Raw genomic sequence first — 11,908 nt, 5'->3', positions numbered from 1 at the left:
CTTCATCTCTTCCTTCTTTCATTATTTTTTATCGAGCATACTTCAACTGACACTTTGTCCTTGCATTGTGTTCATTAATGGGTTCTTAAAGCTCTAGCCTTCGCAATTCATATCACCTTTAAATGGTGAAACTAGCCCTCATCTTTATATGCATCTCTTTGTATATTTGGTAAAAATCCTTCCATGCTTATGAACATGCACCTAAGCCGTCGTTCCGGGGTAGTGAGGTAAGCCATACCCGTATGCTTCAAGAAAATCTCAACTCCTTTCTCTATCGACGAGTTGGACACATTGGTCTAAATACCCCTCTTACTGTTGAAAAGAAGTATTGATAATCTGATCACTAAAAAGGGTAACAATATCCTAGTATACATTCACACCCTTACATTTCCAGCTACAATTCGTTCATCACGATTTTGATGGTCCTGTCCCATAAATGAGGCCGTTCTCCTTTCTCGGAAAAAGTATAAATGTATTTGAGAATACATTTTTATCTCCCCCTAATCCATGGATTCGTCCCAACCCAAGACATAACAATTTAATCACTATACTACACTCTTATGATAAATACTGTTTTTTCACGTATCTTTTCTCGAACCATACATTCTTTGAATCATTCGATTGATAATGGAACCTTCTAGAACCCCTCACTCTATTTGCAACTTGAACAGGAAGGTCGCGTAAGTTTTTCTCACACCGTTCTCATTATACATGCACTCTCGTTCATATTCTTCAAAAGCTCTCCCCTAGATAAGTCTTCAATCACTTCACGGACTCCTCCCTTTCTCTTGAGAACGAGTGAGTTACAAGTGCCCCACACCGATCTCAAATTACAACCGCCCTTCTCAAAGCCAACTTTCATTGCCATGACGTTAGTACCTCACAAGCCTTCTCGTACCACTAAGAAGACGCCACTTTATATAAATCTTTGCTTCTTCTGCTAGCATACTAAGGTTTGGGTATTAGACACCCCTCATAGAGGTCACCCACTTCTTTATTCTTTAATTGTCATCTTTATTGTCGTGCTCATTAAGAATTCTAGTTGGTCGGTTAAATTTGGTCCTCCTGAATCTCATCTTCAACTTAACTATGTTCAATCTTCAACTTCTGTATTTAATCACAAGATTAAGAATCTCGTTTCCCAATGGCAAACATTGTGATCAACCTTCCATCTATGATATGCTTCAAACCGTACCTTACAAAACTTCGATATTCTCTTTCAAACTATCTCTCACAATAAGCATCACTTCTCAAACAGTCTTCGATATGTGAGAAGGGGATATGCATGCCTCGCGGTAATCCTGTCTCAACTCCCTGCTTTCATTTTCAGCACAATTCAAACTGAAATGTTTGATCGAACCTTTTCATAATTTCTACTACAATTATGGATCAACATAATCTTTTCTTAATATGTTATCCTTCTCAGCCGAAACGACATTCTTTCATATTTAATCTTTGAAAAGTCTTATTAAGGAATAGTTTTAGGGATCTGCTCGTTTCTATCAAGCAGACCATCTTCCTTCACACATGTTCTATCTTGCGTCTGACACGTAGAAAACAATACTCTTTACCTACACTGATACCGTGGGTCTCGATGACCCCCTTGGTTTCATCAATTCACGGCTAACCTCCATATGCTCAATGACATGAAATCTCGTCTTTTACTGCCCCAAAACGCAAGCAGTTCCTCCATAAGTTGATGAATAACATAAGAATCTTCCTACGACATACCATTCTGGATAATAAACTTACTCTCGTCCTGCAATTGTACACTTTCACACAATCTTCTTCAGTGAGGCTTAGGATTAAGGATTTCTCAGTATCTTGTCGAAAAAGTGACCCTAAAGACTAAAGCCCTACACAATCTTCCTACAACAAGGAATCTACATCTGACGACATTCACTAAGACTACACATGTATGCCCTTCTATTCTCCTTATGTAATAACTAAAAAGATCCAAGGGTCACTAAGTGACTCATTATTACTTTGACTACATTCTTATCTCATATCATACTTGGGTGATTCGTAACCTTTCTAACAATAATCACATATCTTCTCATGTATATGGAAAGTAAGCCACACTTACTCCTCACCCTTACGTGATAAAATCCGAAATTCTATGTGAATTACTGTGATATAACTACGTTAGCCAGCAGTCTTATATTATGATGTTTCATATTTCCTTTCCGACATCATCTTATAAAGTATAACAAATATATTCTACCAGCGTCATCCTACTTTCTACCACCCTCATGAGGGCAACTAATCACTTCACAAACTATACAGCTAACACTGGCAAGCCTAACAAGTTCTACTTGGTCCGTAAAGCATCATACCATTATAATTAACATGCAGTTTCTACATAAGCATACATAAGCTAAACATTCTAGTTTACGGTTTAAGCCTAGATAATCTAAAGTGGATTATCCAAGTTCCTTAAACCACCACTCTAATACCAACTTGAAACGTCATTGACTCGTAATTTTTTATACAGACAAAATGCGGCGCATCTGTTATAGCTACGACGCATCTTTCCATGATAACATCAGAAAACCTGTTTGACGATAATAGATGCGGAGCATCTGAAGGATGCGGCACATCTTTCCCCGATTTCAACTTTTGACAATTTTATTCAAATCGACATTTGACTAGTTTGACTCTATTGTGACGACCCGGGAATTTTCGACCAAATTTAAACTTTAATCTTTATATGATTTCGACAAGATAAGCAAAGTCAATTAAACCGAGTCTCAAAATGTTGGAACTATTACTCATGAATGTATTTGACCTTGACTATTCTCGACGATACACGAACAATTGTGTGTGAATAGATATGTATGAATATATGCATATGTGTGATTATTAAGTTAAGAAATATTAATGAAACATTAAACGTTATATGATATAATAATTTCGATTATATAAATGATCTTAAATTATACTTTGAAATATAATTAGTATTTGAAAGAAGGAAAAACTAAATATTATATTATTCAATATTTATAATATATATAAAGTTATATTTCTAAATGAATATATATATATATATATATATATATATATATATATATATATATATATATATATATATATATATATATATATATATATATATATATATATATATGTGAAATTTGATATGTACATGTATTATTAATTATTATTATTAAAATATATAAAATTTAATACACATTATTTAATATATAATATATAGTTATATTATAAGCCCTATAACATGTAATACTAGTATATTAACAATAGTTGTTATACTAATATTGTCATCACTTTTGACGATAATATCAATACTAGTACTATTAATGTTAAATTAAATATATGATGTATAAATACAAATTTGATATATACAACGTTATAATATTATATTATCATTAAAAATATTAGTATGGTTATAATTAAAGGTATCATTATAAACAATATTATTGTTATAAGTATTATAGCTATTATTATCAATATCATTAATAATAGTATTATTATCATTATTAATTATGAAATTTTGTATTACTAATAACATTATAGTTATAATTATTAATTAATTATTATATATAAATACAGATACATACCTATGATATATATATAACTACTAATGTATAGGTATATACAAATATATACGTACATATAGATATACTGATATAAAAAGAAAATCAGTATTATTATTAAATTAATAATTAATAACGAAATTATATGTATATATACATAAAGGAATCAAATTCAGTTTCACATATCAGTCAATTACTGTATCTGATTTTGTTTGAACCTCTTTAGTTGTTACATGTCCAAATCCATCGTACAAATTAGTGGAATTTCATAACCAATTTTAATTTTTTTATTCCCTGATCGAATGGACTGTCAAAATAATTTGGCTATATACTCGAACTAATCACACACTCATATGGAAGAAGTCTTTCAGTTATACATCGTCACTATCAGTTAAAAGTCATTACAGCAATCATTTAATCGAATTCAAATCAAAAAATCAAAGAACAGCAGGTATTGCCATGTTCTTGGGTTATTTTCATAAAAACTCGATTTCTTAATGTTATTCAAAATCTATTAATGTAGTATTGTTAGGAATATGTTGAACGAACTATCTGCAAAATATCACATGCTAATTCTTCCTATCGATTTCCAATTTTTGAGTCAAAGTTCTTGATTAAAAAAAATCAACAATTATTCATAAATCAAATTCGAATCCTCTGTGATGTAACTAATTAAATTAATGATTTGAAAAGTTTCTAATAAGGATTTAGCATATTTTTCGTTCAGTAATCGTGGTCTAAAACCTTTTGAAAAGTCAAATTTGAATTTCAGTTATGTTCTTCATAAAGGCTGATACAGAATCAATTTTTTTTATATTTTCATTCAGTTTTAATTAATTTAACCAAACAATAATTGTTTTTAGTATTAATTTCGAGTCCTAAAATTTATTAAGAATTCATTGCTAGCCAGTATTGGACCTCTGGTCGATTACAGATTTGAGAAGAAGGAGATTAAAGGGAAATAGTTAAAATAAGGATTAAATATTAATGGCTACGGTATTAAATCATAAAATCGGCAATAGCCGAATAGTCATGGGTGTTTGTCGGGGAGCGAGAGGTCACGGGTTCAAACCCTGGCTGGGACATTCCTTTTTACTTTGAGGTAGTTATCTATTTATTTATTTATTTATTATTGTTATTATCATATTATTAACACTTATTATTATTATTAGTAATTATTATGATTACCTTTAAAGTTATTATGATTATAAATATAATTATTATTGTTAGGTTATTATTATGTTTATTATTATTATTACTATTATTATTATTATTGTTATGTTATTGTTATTGTTATGATTATAATTGTAATTGTTATAATTAGTATTATAAGTGATATCAATGTTATTATTATTGTAGTTTATCAACTAAGTATTATTATCATTATTATAGTTATTATGATTATTATTATTATTATTATTATTACTAGTATTATGAAAATAATATAAATTAGCATTATTTCCATAAACATTCGTATTAGTAACATTCTATAATTATTAGTATTATTATTTCGTAGTACTATTATTATTATTATCATTTTTAATAATGTTGATAAATCATTAAAAGTATTGTTATTAATATTATCATGAGTATCGTTATTAGATAATTATTAAAAATTTTATCACAAACATCTTTAATAGTAAAATCAGTATTTTTACAGTTATTATTATTAATATCATTACATTTATCACTAAAAGGATTTTTAACATTTTTATTTCTATTAGTAATAATAAGTATCATCAATATTATCATTTTACCATTATAAATATCATTTTAGTATTAGTACAATTATTAGTTTTAACAAACAAACGATATATATATTTTATACATTAAACATAACAAAATTAATATTTTCACATACAAAATAAATACATGAAACACATATATATATTTTTGATATAAAAATAATATAATTAATAAATTTAAATATATAAATATATATATTATTCGATTTCGATTATGTGTATTAATAAATAAACAAATGATATAGGTTCGTGAATCTGAGGCCAACCCTGCATTGTTCAGTTGTTCAATATAGTCATATGTATTTTTACTACAAAATACATTAGGTGAGTTTCATTACTCCCTTTTTAAATGCTTTTGCAATATATATTTTTGGGACTGAGAATACATGCGCTGCTTTTATAAATGATTTACAAAATAGACACAAGTACGTGAAGCTACATTCTATGGTTGAATTATCGAAATCGAATATGCCCCTTTTTATTAAGTCTGGTAATCTAAGAATTAGGGAACAGACACCCTAATTGACGCGAATCCTAAAGATAGATCTATCGGGCCCAACAAGCCCCATCCAAAGTACCGGATGCTTTAGTACTTTGAAATTTATATCATCTCCGAAGGAGGATCCCGGAATGATGGGGATATTCTTATATGCATATTGTGAATGTCGGTTACCAGGTGTTCAATCCATATGAATGATATTTTTGTCTCTATGCATGGGACGTATGTTTATGAGAAATGGAAATATGAAATCTTGTGGTCTATTAAAATTATGAAATGATTATTTATGTTAAACTAATAAACTCACCAACCTTTTGGTTGACACTTTAAAGCATGTTTATTCTCAGGTACGAAAGAAATCTTCCGCTGTGCATTTGCTCATCTTAGAGATATTACTTGGAGTCATTCATGACATATTTCAAAAGACGTTGCATTCGAGTCGTTGAGTTCATCAAGATTATTATTAAGTCAATTATAATAAGATATATTACCAAATGGTATGCATGTTGTCAACTTTCGATGTAATAAAAGATTGTCTTTTCAAAAACGAATGCAATGTTTGTAAAATGTATCATATAGAGGTCAAGTACCTCGCGATGTAATCAACTGTTGTGAATCGTTTATGATCGATATGGACTTCGTCCGGATGGATTAGGATGGGTCGCTACAGTTGGTATCAGAGCGGTGGTCTTAGCGAACCAGGTCTTGCATTAGTGTGTCTAATTGATAGTTGTTAGGATGCATTAGTGAGTCTGGACTTCGACCGTGTCTGCATGTCAAAAGTTTTGCTTATCTTTTTGTCGGAAATCATCTGCTTATCATCCTTAGGAAATTACCTGCTCATTATTCTTAATCTAGACATGTCTTACTGCCTCTATTGCATAGACAGTATATAGATAAATTCATATCTTAGCGTATCTGTTATTGTTACCTTTGCCTGACAGCTTTCATAGATTCTTTCGTAACTTATGGGATTTTAGTATTATATATGCATATGTAAATTATATATTGCAGGGTACTAATCTATATCCTATAATCTATTTTTTTTTTATCGAAAATCCTTCATCTGATCGTACGAGATGAATCCCTCAACCAGTTCGAGTCCCTCAGATTCCGATAGCTATTCCGATAGTTATTTCGACAGTTATTCCGACATGGATTTTCACTCGAGCTCCGAAAGCAGTATGACCGGAATGGATTAACCAATTAGCCATCATCTGTTCTGGATGAATTGAGGATGTGTTCGTAGTCGACTTAATCAATGGAGACGAGAAGAAGGCGATCCTTTCCATCAACCAAATTCACCTCTTAGCGAAGAACCTGAAGCACTTACCCTCGAACCTGTTCATGATACTATTTTCTCTCTCATTTCCAGAATATCTTGCCACGATTATATTCTATATAAAATTCAAGATCTTATTCATCCGCTCGTTCCGATCGACAATCATCCCGGAATAATACAAGAAGTCAACGAACTTCGTGCTCGAGTAATCAATATGGAGAATATGGTGCAAAATTTACCAACTTCTGCAACATCACCGACAGCAACAGTACCACCATCAGCAGCACCAGCAGCATAACCAGTACCAACAACAACAACATCATCACACGTCTCAACCTCGCAATCTATACCTCAAGCATAATCATCGTTCTACGAATCGTTCTATATAAACTATCTTCTTCCTTCATGGCGATTATGTAATATCTAATGTTTTAGAGATTATGTAATCTAGTTCTAGCCGTAAATCTGATGAGTTTAATATCACATTGACTCATTAAATCCATGATTACATCTGAAGAAAATATATATGTATATATGTTTTCATAAAGATTGTAATTAAAAATTCTTTTGTACAAACTGTTAATGGTGAAAATATTTTAACGGGTAGGTAATACCCTAGAAATATTTAAATTTCACATTAATCAGTTACACGGTACATTCTGCGAATCTGATTCAACAGTCATTCACTATCCTATTTACAACCACCGATATATGTATCCGTTCACCAAAGAATAACTATTTTATTCAATTTCATATTTGGATTTTGACTTCTCAGAATCCAATAAGTGGCATAATGAAGAAAACATTGAACAAAATAAAATTTGTTAGAAACAAACGAATTAACTAATTGAAATATTATTAAGAATCCACGCTAACTGTTCCTAGCTAACTGCTCCTAGCTAACTGTTAATTCTGTATTACCTTTTAATTATCGCAATTTATTTATCGCAGTTTATTTATCGCAATTTATATTCTCGCAATTTTATTTATCGTCATTTAATTTCTGTTATTTACTTTACGCATTTTATTTATCGTCATTTAATTTCTGTATTTATTTTACGCACTTTAAATATCGGGACACGTATACAAGGTTTTGACATATCATATCGACGCATATATATATATATATTATTTGGAATAACCATAGACACTCTATATGCAGTAATGATCGAGTTCTCTATACAGGGTTGAGGTTGATTCTATAATAATATATATACTTTGAGTTGTGATCGAGTCTGAGACACGTACACGGGTCACGATACGTATTAATTAATTCGAATATTATAAATTAAACTATATATGAATTATTGGACTGTTAACTGTGGACTATCGACTGTGGACTATCAAGATTGGACAATTAAAAATGAATTAAAATATTGATTATAACATATGAAACTAAACAATTCTTCAAGTTTTCCACTTGATCTCATTTTAAACCTCATTTGTATCTTGACGATTACAATCTGCGTTCAAACCTTTCATGATTCTTGAAAACACCTCAATCGAGAGGATGAACAACTGCACTTCATCTGCGGAAGGAAAGATTTATGTATGTAGTATTGCACCTGAGAAACTCTCGGCAACTGAGTAAAAGTTTAACACGTAGCCGCATCAGATCCTTTGGCATTTATTAGCAAAAATAACTTTGTGATCCCTTTTCAAAGTAGCCAATTTTGTCACAGCTCCAGCAAGACAACTTCGACTTTTCATTCGAAGTAGCCTTACTATAATCCTGATATATACGATCACCCTTTTGATACCGGAGAATTCTTTTATATTCCACTATATTACCAGCAGACGTACCAGCAACCTCGTTGCTCCTTGGTTCAAATCTATACGACAAATTAATATATTTATCTATTGAAGTCTTATCATGAAATCATCAGTATCTTGTAACGATAATTACCATACCAAGTACCGGAAGGCATCAATCGATAATCTCGAAATTCTCAGCGATTCTACGACAATAATTTATATATGTATATATATATATATATATATATATATATATATATATATATATATATATATATAACTTCTATCTCCTGGATTTACGAATTCCAATTCTGAAATTCTGAAAAGCACCCAGTCTGCAAATTAATGCTCTGAATTTTGAAAATGTTGAATGAAGCAACAAAAACTGTAAACGACCTCAACAGCCAAAAGTTGATGATAAAGAATGGTATGTAGGCAAAGCTCAGAAAAAGTTTGAAACTGAAAAACTGATTGAGCAAACTAAGAAGGAGTCTCTGAACAAATCACAAGGACTAAACTTGTATTTTAAGAATCCTGATGATTCTGTTTCTGATGAAATCTTTTAGCGAATACCTTGCTTCTGACTTCAAACTCTTGAGGACAAATTTTCTTCACCATCCTCCGATATTAGAAATTCCAAGATATCATCGTATCTTTTATTATAAATATCCACCATATTTCTAAAGATATTTTCATAACTATTCTTATCTGAAATCATTAATCTCTTCGTGCTATCAGTGTTACATCATATAGAAACTGTTAGTTTCTATATTCTGTAAACTTTCGAGCTTAAAATATGAATGTTATTGAAGTAATGTTGGGAACTGATGCATGAGTTAGTATAATATAATGACACTTGATCAACGTGATTATATTACACTAAGTCATGCTGAGTTTCTTATGGGACATGATGATTCACAGACCATAACGTCATCACGTGCCAGGTTACATAACTCTTTCATTCTGCTTAACTTCTGAACATATCAAGAAAGTATGTTCTTGATAGTTCTATTCTCAGTGACTCAGGTAATTTGACAAATTAAATCGTGCTATTACATTCTTTCTTGTGTAGAACATTGAGTTCATTTGAAACTCCATACTTACGAATTCTGGACCGTTACTCGCTTTACTAGAGGTCGAGAGGATAATAATAAAAAGGCAAAGAGATCCAAAATATAAGGGTAGATATAAAGCTCAATAACAACACGGAAATTACAGACCGTGTATATCAATGTTTATCGCAACATAAAGACACGGGAGAATTAAAAACACTATAACCCCAAGGGCGAAGTAAAAGAAAACAGATTCCTTCGGTGGAAGTTGGAAAAGGAGAATGATTGTTGCAATAGTCAGGATAAGGACAAGGATCAGAACTGGATTAAGCATTTTCACAATCCTGTGGATGTAAGAACCATGAAAGAAAGTATAGGAATGGTGAAAATTATGGAATGGGAAGAGTTTAATTTATAATGGAAATATCAGACGGAGAAATCGAGACAAATCACCGTATCTAATTATAGAGATCCTAATTTCCTTAAATCCCGAAGAATCAAATCTTTTGGATTTCGAAGATTTTTCTTTAAATTCCTTGAATTCCGGAATTCAACCAAGACAACGTCAAAAGTTAAGACGCACCTTATTTTCTAAATTCAACCCTGTTTACGTCAAAAGCTAAGGAAAATCTTATTTTCTTCAATTCACTCTTTTACGATAGCTTCATTCGTACCCAGTGTTGTAAAAAACGGAAAAAACGGGGGTGTAGACGGGGGTGTAGACGGATTTTGGAGTGCCCCATTTATACATAAAACGTTTGAAAAAACAGAAATCGGTCAAAAGACGGTCAAACACGGTCCGAGACGGGAAAAAACGGGTTTTTCTAATTTTTTTCAAGTTTTTTTTTTTTTTTTTAATATTAAACGTTGTGCTATTACTTAGGGTTTCTTTTTTTATGTTTGAAATGTTGAAGTATTTAAACATGTGTGAAATGCTTATGTTTGGAATAATGTAATGTACAATATATATATAATATATAACATTTTTATTTAAAAGTCAACGTTAGTCAACATCCGTCTAGACCTCCGTCTCGACCCCGTCTCGACCCTTTTAGGAGCCGACCGTCTCGACCCCGTCTCGCGTCTTTTGCAACCTTGTTCGTACCCTTAGAATAATCGAATTATTTTATCATTACTATTTATCAACTCATATTCGTCATGAAAACATTCTCTTTGTTAGTTATGACGACTTCACTCAAATTTCGGGACAAAATTTCTTTAACGGGTAGGTACTGTGACGACCCGGGAATTTCCGACCAAATTTAAACTTTAATCTTTATATGATTTCGACAAGATAAGCAAAGTCAATTAAACCGAGTCTCGAAATGTTGGAACTATTATTCATGAATGTATTTGACCTTGATTATTCCCGAAGATACACGAACAATTGTGTGTGAATAGATATGTATGAATATATGCATATGTGTGATTATTAAGTTAAGAAATATTAATGAAACATTAAACGTTATATGATATAATAATTTCGATTATATAAACGATCTTAAATTATACTTTGAAATATAATTAGTATTTGAAAAAAAAAACTAAATATTATATTATTCAATATTTATAATATATATAAAGTTATATTTCTAAATGAATATTTATATATATATATATATATATATATATATATATATATATATATATATATGAAATTTGATATGTACATGTATTATTAATTATTATTATTAAAATATATAAAATTTAATACTCATTATTTAATATATAATATATAGTTATATTATATACCCTATAACATGTAATACTAGTATATTAACAATAGTTGTTATACTAATATTGTCATTACTTTTGACGATAATATCAATACTAGTACTATTAATGTTAAATTAAATATATGCTGTATAAATACAAATTTGATATATACAGCGTTATAATATTATATTATCATTAAAAATATTAGTATGGTTATAATTAAAGGTATCATTATAAACAATATTATTGTTATAAGTATTATAGCTATTATTATCAATATCATTAATAATAGTATTATTATCATT

This window comes from Rutidosis leptorrhynchoides, chromosome 1, assembly GCF_046630445.1.
Source record: "Rutidosis leptorrhynchoides isolate AG116_Rl617_1_P2 chromosome 1, CSIRO_AGI_Rlap_v1, whole genome shotgun sequence".
NCBI classification, from domain to species: Eukaryota; Viridiplantae; Streptophyta; class Magnoliopsida; order Asterales; family Asteraceae; genus Rutidosis; species Rutidosis leptorrhynchoides.
Note: the sequence above shows the minus strand (reverse complement) of the source record.